The sequence below is a fragment of the Euleptes europaea genome, chromosome 1 (assembly GCF_029931775.1).
Source record: "Euleptes europaea isolate rEulEur1 chromosome 1, rEulEur1.hap1, whole genome shotgun sequence".
Classification (NCBI taxonomy): domain Eukaryota; kingdom Metazoa; phylum Chordata; class Lepidosauria; order Squamata; family Sphaerodactylidae; genus Euleptes; species Euleptes europaea.
This window is the reverse complement of record NC_079312.1, coordinates 80,167,750-80,184,123: the sequence shown is the minus strand read 5'-3', so window position 1 is coordinate 80,184,123 and position 16,374 is coordinate 80,167,750. Positions and strand designations below refer to the sequence as shown.

At 44.6% G+C, this 16,374-nt stretch overlaps 1 protein-coding gene across 1 annotated transcript in view; it reads left to right on the top strand.

Annotated features, from left to right (window-relative positions):
• Positions 1 to 5,640: 5,640 nt before the first annotated feature.
• Positions 5,641 to 16,374, top strand: part of CPLX2 (complexin 2) — a 109,967-nt gene continuing 99,233 nt past the window's right edge. Inside the window, exon 1 of the mRNA XM_056860986.1 lies at positions 5,641 to 5,658. The gene's annotated coding sequence lies outside the window, so the exon portion shown is untranslated. The remainder of the gene's footprint in view (positions 5,659 to 16,374) is intronic.

Here is a 16,374-nt window from a genome sequence, read left to right as displayed (position 1 = left end):
GGGGCTTTTGTCCTGCAAGGCTTCTGGTTGGCCACTGGAGTTCTGATTGGCTGTGCAGCTTTTATAAAGCTGGTTCGGCAGCAGCTACTAGCACAGTATAAAGATCTTCACAGCATGACTGAAAGGAAGCTATGGATATGCAAGAAAATGTTTTTAAACAATATGCTCATTTTAAAAGACATCCTGTTAAACAGAGTTTCTGCCTGAAATGTTGAAGAGTTACCGTTAGCGTTATTCATGACCTCGTTCCCTGACTTTTTGTGGCTGGCACCGCCTCCTGGTTGTGCCCACCACCCTATGTCAGAACTCCAAAGGTTTCCCAGAAAGGTTGGGACCCCTGGGTTATGTTATTGGTACAATGGTCTGCAGAGGACTGTTCTTATATCCAATGTAGGGATAAGCCAGGGAAATTCTTCTATTTTCAGTAGAGGGGTCAGTATCCAGAACCTCTTACAGATCTGTCAAAAAAGGGGCCAACAACCGAGTTCTTTTCCAACTGAAAGAAGATATTTGTCTGCATTAAGGGGGTTTCTTCAAGAAGTGTCACTGATTAATTTGTCTGGCTTTAGTCCATTTGTAAATGGGATGAATCGAGTAGATACTTTGATTTAAATTGAGTCATTGACTGTTCCTTCAGTTAAGATAAGAAGAAAAGGGTTAAGTGAGGAGGGGAGAAAGAATACGCTGTGTCTGCAACAGAGCCATAAGCTAAACAATCTCTTTTGATTCTGATATCCAGCATTATTTCTTTTTGTTGTGTTCGTGAGAACTGGAACTTCATCCAGAGGATGCAAATTTTACATCCCACCTAAGACTGATGGTAGTGACATGAAGTACATTGTGTCCATTGGTTTTTGTACTGATTATGGAGCCTAGAGCTACAAGTTTAACTCTTTCCTCCATGACTAAATTTAGGCACATCTTCTTAGCTCTTCTGTTCCCTACTGGGAGACTTAGGTTTGGCCCAACAACACAGGATGTGGTGCCAAAATGATTAAAATTTCACACCTGGGTGACCCAAGTTCTGTGCCAAAAAAATTCTTCAACCTTTATAAATTTTGCAAATTAAATGTGCTGAATTAATCTTATTTTGCATAGTTTATTGTGTATTTGGTAGTAATGGGGAAGGACAATATAAAACAATAACATGAGCTGTGTAGGACACTGGAGAGAGCCTGTGTGGTGTAGTGGTTAAGAGTGGTGATTTGGAGCGGTGGACTCTGATCTGAAGAACCGGGTTTGATTTCCGTACTCCTCCACATAAGTGGCGAAGTCTAATCTGGTGAACTGGGTTGGTTTCCCCACTCCTGCACATGAAGCCAGCTGGGTGACCTTGGGCTAGTCACAGGTCCCTTAAGAGCTCTGTCAGCCTCACCTACCTCACAGGGTTTCTGTTGTGGGGAGGGGAAGGGAAGGAGATTGTAAGCCGGTTTGATTCTTCCTTAAGTGGTAGAGAAAGTCGGCATATAAAAACCAACTCTTTTTCCTCCTCTGTCAACTGTTGGAAAACTGGATAAAGTGGAGGAGGGAAGAGTGACATTGCAAGCCTCTTTGGGTCCCTGTTGTGGAGAAAAGCAGGGTATAAATAAATGAAAATAAACAATAAATAAATATTCAGACCTCCGGCTTCTGAAATTTCAGCAAACATTGTCCACACGTTTTCAGACATATCTTTTCAGTCATGGAAGCTAGAAACTTTCTTCTTTTGAGGAAGAAACATTTGCATTAAATAGTACAGCCCATGCAATCCTGGGATGAAAATGTCGTGCAGGAGAGCTGTTGAAAGGGAGAGCTTTCTCAGGAGACAGAAGTGAGAAGAAAGTGAAAGCAACTTTGGTATTTGCATGCCAGAAAAAGAAAGTGGGGGTGGAGGAGAGGCTAAAGGACTAACAGCACAGATCTTGGGTTTCAGAAGAGTAAAGGAAGAACGGTTGGCTCTGCAGATGGCAAGAAATCAGGGAATGATAAAGCTGGCATATGGGTTAATCAAACACAGGGCATGGCAGACACATGACTGAATTCTAGCAAAGTCCCAGAGCAGAGCCTGAAGAAATACACAGCCAAGTATTGTGCAAGAAATGTATTAACGTCCAATAAACTATTAAGGCAGCCAAGCCAGCTGTGCACAAACTCAGAGTGACCCTGCTGACTTCTGTAATTATCCTTGCCCGTTTTTGCAATGGCTGTCATACTGGTGGCAGAATTTCCTGGGATGGATTGGACATAAAGTCTGTCACACTTTAAAAGAGGGAAAAATCCTCTGTTGGCCCATTTGAACTAACAGCAAATCCCTCCTTTGTCACACTGGGTAATCACTCACTCACACACCCACATACACGCTTTGATGCGTGACATGTTTACTGATGCCCCCTCCCCAGCAGTCTGAACTCTCCCAGGTACCCAGGCTGACAGGATGAGAAGACTTTCAATACACACTGACTCCCCCCCCCCCCAATGTGGTTCCTGGAGAAGCATGGGGTGGGGGGTTGGAGCTGCAGTGGGAAGGTGAAGGCAGAGAAGTTACAATCAGTGGAGGTTTTTGGTGAGTGGGATCCAAGCCGGTGTTTCCCAAAAACCTCCACAGCTATCTGATTGGAAAGCTTCCTAGGCTCTTGTCAACCCACCCAAGAAGGAACAGTTCAGTTATTTTTATAAACAGCAAAGGGGACAATAAGCTTTTGGTATCCAACACAGTCAACCAAAAGGGAGACTGCAGCCAAGAAATCAGAAGGAGATTGAGACTGGGAAGGGCAGCCATGAAGGAGCTAGAAAAGATTCTGAAGTGTAAGGATGTGTCACTGGCCACCAAAATCAAGTTAATTCATGCCATCATATTCCCTATTACTATGTATGGGTGTGAAAGCTGGATAGTGAAGAAAGCTGATAGGAAGAAAGTAGATTCCTTTGAAATGTGGTGTTGGAGGAGAGTGTTACGGATACCATGGACTGCCAAAAAAACAAATTAGTGGGATATAGATCAAATCAAGCCTAAACTGACCCTATAAGTTAAAACAACTAGGAAAAGCTGAGGGCAGCAGGAACAGAGGAAGACCCAAGAAGAGATGGATTGATTCAATGATGGAAGCCACAGCCCTCGATTTGCAAGATCTGAGCAAGGCAGTCAAAGATAGGACATTTTGGAGGACTTTGATTCATAGGGTCACCATGAGTCAAAAGCGACTTGACGGCACTTAACACACACACATCCAATACAGCATACTCTTCCCTAAACGTAGTATTCAGTCCAAAGAAGCCAAATGCAGTAAATTGAGCTGAAAGAAGGAAGAAATAACTTGGCTCCACTAGGATTGTTGTCCCCCAGCTGGCAGGACTGTGGTCTGCCCCAGCCCCACCTTTGGCACAGAACAAGAAACCCTTTTATCATTCCATCAATTGTATGATTGTTTCAGGAACATGTATTGCTGTGCACTGGTACCTCGGCATGAAGGGCCAGGGGACGGAGAGATGTCTAATTGTCTGTCCTGCAAACATCAATGTGTTCTCCTCAGCTTAAGGGGAAAATGATTGATTGTTCTTGGCTCCCCTCACTGGCATGGGGCCTTGGATTAATGCAGACTTTGTCATTAGTATTGTTCCAATTGAGCCAAGAAAGAGAGAGCCTGGTGCTTGAGTCCCTGTACTATAGATTTCCTCATGGATTGAGGGTTGCACCTTACAACCGAGGATGAATATTTTGCAACTTAAATAATGGCTACATTCTGGTAACTGGAGAATTCAAAATCTGCATCTGGGGTATATTTCAGTAACTCTACTGTGTTTTAAGCTCATTTATTCCAATCTGAATAAGTTCATTGCAGAATCGGAATTTTCTGTACCTACTTTTGCTGCAGAGTCGGGAAGTATAGTGGTTAGAGCAGGAGGGTCACCAACCTTTATGCACCTACGAGCACCTGTGGAAGGGTGGTGGGTGCAACTACAGAATGGCAGCTGCAGGAGGGTGGAGTCAACAGTCAAGCAGGTTTCCAACATTTATGACAAAAAACCTTCCTGAAACTGGCCTATTAAATGAGTGTCTCAGAATCACATTTGACCTGCCTCCATCTATATTGCATTGCTGTTATGGTAGTGAAGTCTCCAACAACAATTGGTTGAACTGTTGTGCTGTTACAGAATGTGCACAGACATCGGGACTACTGGAGGAGCAGAGTTGTTAGTAACAAAAGGTTCAACTTCCATGAATAAAGATAGCATCAAAGAGCCCAAGACAGGTGTCTGAGATTTAGCAGTGAGGGAAGTTCAGAATGAAGAGACAGAGACCTTGAGAAAGGGGTAGGGTACTGTAAGCTAGGAAGCCAAGGGGGCATATAATTGCAGAATCTAATCTGTACTGGTGGGAAGGTGGCAGTGTATAAGCCTAACTTGTCAGATCTTGGAAGCTAAGCAGGGCCAGTACTTGGAAGGGAGGCCTCCAAGGAGGACTCTACAGAGGCAGGCAATGGCACACCACCTCTGCTTCTCAGCTTGCCTTGAAAGCCCCTTGCTGGGGTTGCCATAGGTTGGCTGCAACTTGATGGCACTTTACACACACACACACACAATCTGTGCTTTTAAAAGTGTGTAACTAACACACAATTTTACTAACACTGGTTCATTGTGCCAGCATTCCTAAAGGGTGAAGAAGCAGTGGAGTTGAATGCATAATTTCACAGTGCTTTGAACTAACTTGGCAGCTCCAGCTTTAGGTTTCTAGTGTTGCATCTTCTGCCAATTCCAGAATACATGTAGGAATTCATAATGTGGAAAGGAGCCCTGGGAAACTAACAGTGCCATCCTAAGTAAAGTTACAGCCTTCTAGGTCCATTGACTTCACTGCACTTAGAAGGGTGTAACTCTGCTTAGGATGCTCATAAAGACCTCATTGGGGTAAGGAGAGAGGGCTACATGTCAGATGACCTGATTGGGAGAGCTTGGAGTATCTCCCATGAGGGGCAGGATTCCTGACTCGGGATTTGGGGGGGGGGTTCACCACAGCAGGCAGAAGTTTTAGAAGGTGGGATTTTCCTTTGTTCTTTGCTCAATTTGTTTGCCCAGATGCTGTGATCTATGCTGGGACCCAAATTCCTCTGCAAACAGGTAGTAGGGATTTGGCAGATGTTTTTTTGCCAATTAAACTAATTGTCTTGTATTGAAACTTAGCTAGACTCATGTTCATGTTTTCTTTTCCTTGGATCTGTATCTGCTAGACCGGACAGCTATTTTCCATGTATGGGCTCTAGTTTAATCTGTAGCACTATAGCTTCTTTCGTGTTTAAGAAAGCAGACTGTGACTCAAATCCTACTCACATGCTGAAAACTGCTCTTATATGATAAGGACATATGCATGAGGGGAGCTAAAACAATTGGACGCTCTGCCCTTTGTACCTGATCAGAGGCAGCCCTACCAGGTTTCCCCAAGGCACTGCTTACGTGGTAGGTTGGGTTTTTATATCTTGGGGAGGGGGGGTTGATACTGAAGAGGAACACACTTTTACATGCAGGGAAACATGCAACATGCATGTGAGAACATACTAATCCCAGGGCGAGTTTGTTAGAGGTAGGCAGATATTTGATTTAGTAGGCAGATATTTGATTTAGATTTATTTTCTATTTCACAGGGTCTGCCAATCTTCTAGTAAAAGCATCAGGGTGGAGACCAAGGTAAGGACTGAACCTGCTTGTTCTTGACCAGTACTTTTCTGTTCTCTAGCACAACCTATCTCAGTAGACCTGCAAGATATGCAGAAAGCTGCTGTCCATTCTCATCATCTGTGTTCTTCTGTGTGAATTATTATGGCTTATGTCAAGATAAGGAATCCTGGGAGGCTATTGGTGTTCCTAAGATTCAGAGCCAGTGTGGTGTAGTAGTTAAAAGTGTCAGGCTAGGATCTGGAAGATGCAGGTTCGAATCCCTACTCTGCCATGAAAGCTTGCTGGGTGACCTTGGGCCAGTCACACACTCTCAGCCCCACCTACCTCACAGGGTTCTTGTGAGGATAAAACAGAAGAGAGGTCCTCATTGGGGTGAAAGATGGGATATTAATTAATTAATTGATTAAATTATTTGATGTTTGGTATGTTGCCATTAGGAATGAGCAGTCAAGCCAAAATTATACCCGAAATTGAATGTTTCAGATTGGCTCAGAGGTACCCAAAAAGGCCCCCAACACTCCTCAAATTCCAGGAGTAATAAAAATTTATCCCCCAGAATTTCAGATATGTTTTGGGCTTTCAAGGAGGGAAAGAGAGGAAGCAAGCTGGGAAATGGCTGTTAGTCAGCATCTTTCTTACAATCTGAAAGAAAGAGAGATGATGATTAACAGCTGATGGGTCAGGTAGACATAACTTCCATTGAGGGCCCTTTAAATTTTAAAAGGGAAAGGACAGAAATGGCTCTGGACTTACCATATACCATCATTATCCCCACTGGAGGCTTCTCCCCAGCATGACTATTGGAGGAGGCAGAGCCTGTCCCCACAGCCAGCAAATGACAGGCGAGCTACTGGGTCTTGACTCATGCATGGTTTGGCTGTCATGGTAGCCATTCCCTTCCTCCACCAGGGGGCTTTTAAAAATCAGCATTGTGATGGCATTATATTCATGTAACAGTTTAGTGATATGTGTATCATGTTCCCTGAATCACCAGCTTTAATTTTTGAAAATAGCCCCTTTCCTTGTAGAGATATAAAGGAAAAGGCATATCTCCACAACGAAAGGGGTTAAAGACTCTCTCTCTCTCTCTTTCTCTCTCTTTTTTTTTTTGGTTAGAGACTCTTTTAATGAAAGTTGGGAATTCAGAGAACCTTACAAGGTTGACTCAGCGTTCCATCCTTCCTAGGTCGGTAAAATGAGTATCCAGCTTGCTGGGGGTAAAGGGAAGATAACTGGGGAAGGCACTGGCAAACCACCCCGTAAACAAAGTCTGTTTTGGAAACGTCGGGATGTGACGACACCCCATGGGTCAGGAATGACCCGGTGCTTGCACAGTGGACCTTTACCTTTTTATATCAACATAATGCTATTTGATTGCTGATTTTTTTTAAAAAAATGGCAGTGGAGATAGCAGCTATGGCAGCCAAGCCTTATGGGAGTACAAGAGCCTTCCTGCCCGTCGTTTTCCAGTTGTTGGGTGAGCTCTGCAGCCTCTGATACCAATGGCAGAGAGAATCTTCCAACAGGGATGATGCTGGTGCAGTTAAGTCTGTGGCCAGTTTCCAATCCTCTGTGTGTATGTGTGTGCACGTGTGTGTGTGCAGTGAATGCACAGTTACTAGTATGTTATGGTGGGGATCTTGATATCTTTTCCCTGAATTATGAGTCTCTTGTGGGAAAGGATCTGCAAAATAATGGCTAACACTGATGGCACACTCCTACTTATCATCACCCGTCATCTTTTGGCCTGATATTAAGCTGCTCTTCAGTTGGTATTATATTGCTGTTTTAAGTGTTTTATGGATTTTCTTCTGTTGTTGGATTGATTGTTTGTAAGCTGCCTTGAATCTCCTGTTGGTATAGAAACTGTTCAAAAAAAAAATATGCATTGAGACCATTTATAAAGTTTTATATAAAATGTTGCAGCAGGTGAGCGCTCCCTGATGTACCATTCCACCAGGAGGAATGAAGGAGTCTTGCTTTTAATTTAAAAAAAAAAACTGTGTAGCTACCTTTCCAGCAGAACTCCATCTTATAATGACGTCATTGACCTTTTTAGTTTTAAACTGTGTTCTCCCCCATGTCCAACATCTGAGCACATACTTGAAAAAAGATAATTGAAAAATTATTCTCCACCCCTAAAAACCATGGCTCCCCCTGTAGTCATCCCAGGGGACAGACTTTATTAGCACTTTAGTGCTTAAAAATGCAAGTTTATTGGATCATCTGGGAAGGCTCTTATTCTCCCCCGGTACTTGAGACCACCAAATATCTAGACTTCCTCCTGATCATCATATAGTCTCATCATTCAGATGCGAGGGGGAGGCAGGTGATGTTGATACTTAGCTTATTTTCACAGGCGAGAGCAGGTTGATCTTGAAAAGAAGCAAAATCCTATCCTGTGACATTCTGCAGAATCTAATTAGGAAATTTGGATAGGGTAATTATTCCATACTGGAAGATTCCTTGAATTTTCCTTTTCCCCGTCAGCTTGTCTCTGAGAAAAGGCATATGCTCACAGCAAACTACTCAAGCTTGGAGAAGATTGGTTATTGGATGTTAGCACAGTAGTAAGAGGAAAACATGGTCAAGAAATGAATGGAGTGGTTGCGGCGGTAGATTGCAGTACAATTTGCTGGTGTTCGTAGCTGAGTACTGCTGCTAAGGGAAGGCCCCTGATGCCCTTACCAGACAACACCATAAGGGAACAGAGGAGGCATAGGAACTGCTTCCTCGGCACAGTAGGGGTGCATAGGTGTGGTAACAGCATGTGATACTGGGCACTGATATTATAACTTGTGCCTGTCCTGGCAGTGCAACCCACATAACAGCCTTGTGCCTAACACAGTGTTGAAGGAGGAATCCCAGTACTTCTACCAGTACCTTGAAATGCTTTCTGGTAAGGATACTGGGGCCCCACTTGAATTCAGCGGGTGGTACTTTGCCGGCGAACCCCTTCAGATACCACCTCTAGGATTCCCATCAGCTGGCCATCTTAGACCCCTTACCCACAGAAGCCCAGTTAGCTGCTTTGGTTAGTCCTTGATTTGATTATGACAGAAGTGTTCAGATTGGGAGTGATACTCTTTGTATCCACTTGCAAGGATATACAGCATCCTGCTGTAGAAAACCACAGACCGGACTTTGAGCTAGACCTGAAAATGGAGCCGGAGTCCCATCTGATTGTTAGATTTTGTCTCGGCATGGAATTGCCTTTGAAGATGGTTCAGCAGCTTTGGTTGATTCAAAATGAAACAGCAACACTGCTGTCTCCTGTTAATTAGAGGCAACATATCCATTGCCTGAGAGCTAAACTACCTGCCTATTCAGGCCTAATTTAAGGTGTTGCTATAAACAGCTTGTGGTCTGAGTATCTTGGCTACTCCCTAAGAGTACAATTTTTCGTCCTCTGCTTTGTATCACCCCGCCTTCAGAGGTGGTGCCCCTGAGGAACATGGCGTGTTTTTATGGCACCTCCTCTGTGGAATTTCCTTCCCCTATCTGTTAATCTGGTGCTGAGTTGGCCAAAATTCTAGTACCAAACCAAGACCGTTTTTGTTCGGTTTTGTAAGGCACTTTAACTAATAGTTCTTATTTGTTTTAATTGCTGCTGATGCCTATATTTTTTGTATAATATTTGGATGGTTTTTATGGGTGTTTAAGCAACTGTGCTATTATGCTAAATCTATTAGGCGGAATGCTCTTTTGACTGTTTCTGTTTGCTGTCTTTGGGTTTTTGTGGCTTTATGGTTAATTGTACTATATTTTGTGGCAGCAAAAAATGATCATAGAATGTTGTACGTACATATTTTAAATAACATAATAATTCAAATTACATAATACAATGTTCCTCCACCAGCATATTTGTTTAAATGCAGGAAGGTTTCAAATTTCTACTTCCTAAGGCAAGCCTTAGCCATTTCTTGCAAGCAGATCAGATGGGGGCTAAAGCTGGAGAGACATCAAAGGATTTAACGGAGCCCTTAATAAGAGGCAACTCTCATCTTATCCAAAAATTGTGGCTTTCAGATATTGTCAGTAGAGAAGCAGGGTACTATCCTATCACTTTGGGCATGATCCTGCCAACATTAAACACATGTAAGCCTCATTGATATCAGTGGTGGAGAGTTCAGCATGTATTTCACTCCCATGAAAATAGCGGAGAATAAAAGTGTTTTAGTTGGGTCTTTGATATCCAGTTATCCTTTAATGCATCTGTGGTGGGTTGGGGTGGCACAAGTGGGCAGTAATAATTTTAGGCAGGAAAGTACCCACCCCCCCAGGTACACTGTGACTATACTGCTGGCAATAGCATGTCAGATTTTTAGGAATACTTGAGGATTACCACCAAAACCATCCTTCCCTGACGCACACAACAATTGAAGTCCCTCCCCTCCCCAAACCCCGCCGTCCTCAGGCTCCACCCCAAAAACCTCCCGCTAGTGGTGAAGAGGGACCTGGCAACCCTAGCTTTGCCTCCCTGGATGCAGAAGAGCCTTTCCTGGGCTTAAAAGTGTCCTCTCAGCCTGCCCTTTTCAGCCTTTACATTAAAGTCATGGCTTTTAAATGCAGCAGTGAGGGAGAGCCTTTTCGTGAAGGGTCTGTACCTTTACAGCCTCTGTAGCACCCCACACGCATACATCAGTAACATATGCACCCAGTACCAAAGAAAGGCCAGCATGTGGCCCACTTGCCTCTGCTACTGTTTTGTGCATGTAAAGAAGAAGGCATAAGCTGGTACTAGCAGAGTTCTGACCCAACTAGCCTGGTACTGCTCGTAATACTGGGATCATCTTATGACAGGCCTGTGGTGACAAAGCACCTAATGAGGCTTTGCTGAGAATGAAAGATTTAAGAAACCAGGCCAGGGAACAAAAGAGGCATGTGTCAGGCAATGATCGATGGGCTCTTTAATTCCACCCGGCTGTCACATTTATCTGTAATGAATTTCTACTCAGCTGTATTATTTTTAATACAATAGGAAGTGAAGCTTCCCCTTCTTCTTCCACCAGTGTTTGGGGAGCAGGGACTTAAATGCCTTCAGCTCCACTGCAACCAGACTGGAGAGAAACCACCATCCACGTCCCCCAGAAATTTAAAAGAATCATTAAGCCGCACGATTTCCTCAGGCACATTTGGGTGACTGTGGCACATTCACATCTTTTAAAATTGCAATTTCTCAGATACCTTCAGTTGCCAGTTGGGAGTATTAGAACCACGATTTGCCAGTGGCAGCATGAGACCTACTAGTGGGTTGCTGAGACTAGGATAACTAGAGTACTAGTAGTACATATCTCCCAGTATGCCCCACTGTACCAACTGCACTCATCTGAGCAAAGCCTTCTGAAGGTGCCACTCTGCAAAGGGGTAAAATAACAGCTGTATGTTCTCTGTTGAAGCTCCCACCTGGTGGAATAGTAGGGTTGGCAACCTCCAGATACTAGTTGGAGATCTGCTATTACAACTGATCTCCAGGTGATAGAGATCAGTTCACCTGGCGAAAATGGCCACTTTGTCGATTGGACTCTATGTCATTGAAGTCCCTCCCCTCCCCAAACCCCACCCTCCTCAGGCTCCACCCCAAAAACCTCTCGCCAGTGGTGAAGAGGGACCTGGCAACCCTATGGAATGGCCAGGCTGATGAGGACAGGAATGGTCCAAAAACTATCAGTTTGAGCAGAACTATTCAGGATTTTTGCAAAAAGAATAGCAGTGTGGCAAACTGGAATTGTGCAAGAGAGCACTTTTTATATTATGAATAGGGTCATGGTTTTAATTGTCTGCAGACATTTGAGGCACTTTTCTTTTTCCCTCCCCCCTCCTCCTCCATTGTTTACTGGATATATTATACAGTTTTCATTTCAAATTTTCATTTCATTGCAAATTCAGTCCCCGGCATCTCCCGTTAGAAAGAACCTCAGGTGGCAGCAGTGCTAGGAAAGACCCCACGAGAGAGTAAGAGTGGACAGCATGGAGCTAAATGGTTTAACACACTATAAACCCGCTTCACATGCTCAGAGCCTCAGTTCTCTGCATAACTTCCTATTGCCCCACAACTTCCATCATCATGACTGTTTGCTGAGAACTTCCCTGCCTCTCTAATGGTAATCTATTGCTCTGATCTGAGCATTCTTTTTCCAGGTTGTCTGTGTGTGTGTGTGTGTGTGTGTGTGTGTGTGTAAAGTGTCACGTTGCAGCTGATTTATGGTGACCCCATAGGGTTTTCAAGGCAAGAGGTGGTTTGCCACTGTCTTCCTCTGCATAAAGGGCCTGGTATTCCTTGGTGGTCTCCCATCCAAGTACTAGTCAGGACCGACCCTGCTTCGCTTCTGAGATCTGACGAGATCAGGCTAGGCTGGGCCATCAAGGTCAGGGCTTTTCCAGATTAGGTTAAAAAACTGTTTGTGCTTAGAATGCCATGAACCATTTCCAAAAAAGAAACACCTTTCCAAGAACTCAAGCTGGGAGCAGGAGGCTTGCGCTCTTCCTTCCTGTGCAGTTCTCCCTCTAGTGGTCTAGAGCAAAGCTTCTTAAACTGTGGGTCGCGTAACTGAATGTGGGGGGTCGCAAAAAAGTTGGCAACAGTAAATGGTAAAAAGAATTTTTTAAAAATAAATTTCTTTATGATTTATCATCATTAAAAATTTCCCAGGCAAAAACTGGTCGTGAGTGGGAAATGTTTAAGAAGCCCTGGTCTAGAGTACCCTTCCCCTGCGGTTACATCCATGTTCTTTTTCCTTCAGCAGCTCGTCCAGGCCTTCACTCCCTTGGCTTGACTTGCCAGATAGTCATCATTAGCAAGCATCTCCACACTTACCCTTTCTGCCATCCTTTATTCTTCCTGCCTGTTAGCCAAGGCACTGATCTCTCTAACTAGCAAGTCTGGAACTCACCACCTTGGCACACAAACCTGAGTGCTCTTCCAGCTGGGTAGCCCAGTCTCTCTGTGTGTTCTCTGAAATCGCTGGGAACTCGTTAACCCGTGCAATGCATTTAAAACAGCTAATCCATAAGTAATGATCATGGGGGAAGCAGGAGAGGCAGCCGCGAAATGTGTTTCTTAATCACAGAATTATAACTGAGCAAGTGTTGTGGGGGAGGGGGAGGATTACACAAAGAACAAGCTGTGCCCAGCCCCCAGCCCCTCATCATGGGAGAATTCAACTTGCTGGTTCTTTCTGGGGACAGGGGCAGCTTCTGAAATTGTTCTGCTCGGAGAAAGAAGCTAGGAGGGAATTATATTTCAGTATCTGCCTCTTTAGAAAGGATTCTCCAAGGATGTAGCTTGTGGGGTGCCCAAATTATGTGTGGTACTGTTGCAGCCTCGGTGTGTGATCTTGGAATAAAGGCCAAGGCTAGGAAGTTTCTTGGACTCAAAACCTGCTATTGAAGTAGAATGTAAATGTTTCTTACCAAAATATAATGACAGCCACCATCGGCTACTAGTACTAGGCCGCATATGTCATATAACATTAATTCACTCCCAATCCTAAATTATGGAGGGGGGAAAGAGCAAGAGTCCAGAAGCACATTAAAGACTAACAAAATTTCTGGCAGCATATGAGCTTTCGTGAGCTGCAGCTCACTTCTTCAGAAAGCTCATCCCCTGACAGAAATGTTGTAGTCTTTTACTGGACTCTTGCTGTTTTCTACTGCATATTGACAGATGAACATGGCTACCCATCATGATCTTAAACTATGGATAAACTGATATTTGCAAGTGGGCAGCGACTGATTTCCTTATCTCCTCTGTTAGAGGTGGCAACTCTAAATAAATTGGGATAGACAGGTCATTTGAACATATTTGTTACCTTGAAGCTGACTTCTTTTGAAAGCCTGGACCATTGGCTACCCATCACCTTTTATAAGCCAAGGGAAGAGACACACTTGAGAGTAATCTTTGCCTTTGAAAAGCAACCTGCCAATTCCTTGGATTTCCTTCTGCAAATTGAAGATAATGGTTCTTCTCTACTTTGCTGGTTCATCTGCAGTTAGAATCATTAAAGTAAGTGAAGCATTCACATGTTAGTGGCTGATGTGAGGAGGAATTTGACTGTTCAAATGCAAAATGTGTTTTGAGAGAGAAAATGGCTTTTCATGCTTCTTGAGCACATGAGGTAATTCTGGACCACCTGAACCTAATGAGGTTGGGAGTGGCCTAGAATTCTCTTCAGCTTTGGTTCCATCCAGAGTTTCTATTTCCCACTGCCATTATGACTTTCCAGTAATTTTCAAAGGCACTTAATGAGGAGCACAAGGCGCAGTTCTGCCCAGGGAGATGCCTCTGGTTGCTTTCCAACCGTTTTAATAGTTTCCATCCTAAAAGAGAAGCTGAAGGATCAGGCAATGCTACAGAAAAATCAGGCAATACCTTTCTGATGCTATCCAGTTTGTAAGGCAGTCTTGCAGATAAAATATCCTGCTTGTGCCGTTTATAAGCAAATATTCACAGTTCTTTTCTTCTCGGTCATGTTCATCAGCTTTCGTTGACATGTCATAATCCATCATTTGGACACAATGGGCCTTATAGCTCTTGTATATCTCAAGGTCACATGTTCTACTCCTAGAAAATACAACATCACCCTTCACAACTGCATAAATTCCCATTTTTTGTCCATCCATCCAGCTGTCAGTCCCGCTTCTTGTGGCTGCCTTTGCCTTCCCTTCCTACATTAGTCTTCTCTGCCCAGACACTGGAAAGAGATGAGGGCTAAGGGGTGTTTCCAAAACAAGCAATTTCATCACATTTCACTTTTGTCTCTCTCTGTCAACTTTCAACCAGCTAGCTGGCCTTACCTGACCATTCTCTGCAGTTAGAAGAGAAGCAAAGGGACAATACTGCAAACCTAAGGAGTCGAGGCCCCCAAACCCACCTTTGTGCTCCCTTTGGACTCCCTGCTTTGTTATTTGCATTTTAAAGAAAAAATGCACAGCTTTACATGGTATGCTTTAAAGGCCATGCTAATAGCAGAGAGAATGGACATTGGTCTCAGATAAGAAAACTAAGTGGGGGTTAAGTGTTAAATTGTGCAGACCCTTCCCTGCATGGCCCAAAGAGAACTTACACTAGCACAGTGATGGCGAACCTTTTAGAGACCGAGTGCCCAAACTGCAACCCAAAACCCACTTATTTATCGCAAAGTGCCAACATGGCAATTTAACCCATCAGGGCTAGTAACCCGTGATGGACTTTTCCTCCAGAAATTTGTCCAATCCCCTCTTAAAGGGATCTAGGCTAGATGCAATCACCACATCCTGTGGCAAGTTCCACAGGTTAATTACATGTTGGGTAAGTGGCTGTTCCTCTTTTAGTAGGGAATTTCACTGAAAGGTGGGAGGTGCCGCAAAGCCTGCGCTGTGGCCCGAGCGCTCTGCTCCCCTCCAGCTATGCCACCCTGTGAGCTATGCTCCCCTCCAACCTAGCTCCTCTCCAAACCCACCATGGGAATCACCTTCGCCACAGACTCAACAGGCTGCCGTCTACGCCGCACCCTCATGCCGCATGTCAGCTGCCTGGCATGTGAGCCGCCCTGCCACATGTGACAGGGGAGGGAGGAAGCGCTCCCCTTGGGCTGCTGGGCAGAGGGGCGGGTGATGTGAGAAATGCCCTCAGGCGCGCGTGGAGAGGGGGAGGGGAGCAGCCCGGCCCCGCGTCCCCCTGGCTTTCTAGTAACGAACTCAGGTGAACTCTGTGCCGGGGCGACGGCGCACGTGCCCACAGAGAGGGCTCTGAGTGCCCACTCTGGCACGCGTGCCATAGGTTCGCCACCACTGCACTAGCATGCAGTTTATGGATGGAACAAGGTGTGCGTTCATTTGTCTCATCTGTTTGAGCCCTTAAGTGTACTGTTCTAGCATACAGTGTCCAATCATTCCAGCCACCCTGAAGTCCTGTAGCCAAACTGGACCCAAACATGAGTTGCCTGCAAGATTCAAATGCCTGCTGCTCTTCCAGTGTCACTTGGTAGAGAGGAAAGGACTTGGCTGCACCAAGTGACAGAGAGTCAGCAGATCTTCCTGACAGAAATGGTTCTTCCCTTGTTGCTCTCTCACTATACTCCATCCATGGTCTTCAACCAGGACCTGGAAACAAGCCCCATCTGCCACATCTTACATTTTCAGACATGTTTCCCAATACTTCTGGGTCAAATCTAAAGTCCCGAAGCAGGAAGATTGGATGTTCCTGTTCAGAAATGCTTCTCTGTTAGCTGACACAGTATTTCAGCAGAAGCATTTCAAAGGGAGACCCTTGTTGAGAAGCTGCTGAGTTGGAATTTATGTACTGATTTGACCCAATCAGACTTAGACCCAGTAGGAACTGAGAGCAGTTAGCTCACTACCGAAAGTCATTCCCTCTCTTTGCAAGTTAATGTACGCTACTCAGGTTCTTCTTGCTTTATCAATTCATCACTAACTGGGAAGGGTCCACACCCATCTGACTAGATTGCTTTTGTTAGTATCTGTACTCTATAATGCTATGTAACAGACCTATGTCTTGGGATAATGAGCCTCCTGGCCCCAGTGCCAAGTATGGTTGCCAGGACTCCTGCTAGGATGGGAGATGTCCCACCAGCATCCCCTACTGCCTGTTTCCACTCTGTTGGCTGGCAGGAGAAAAATAAATTAAAAATCATTGTCAGCGCCACGTTGTTATATTGCTTCCATGGAAACCCAAAAGTGATGTTGCTCTGCTCTAGCAATTGCTGGAAACTCCGTGGTTTAACC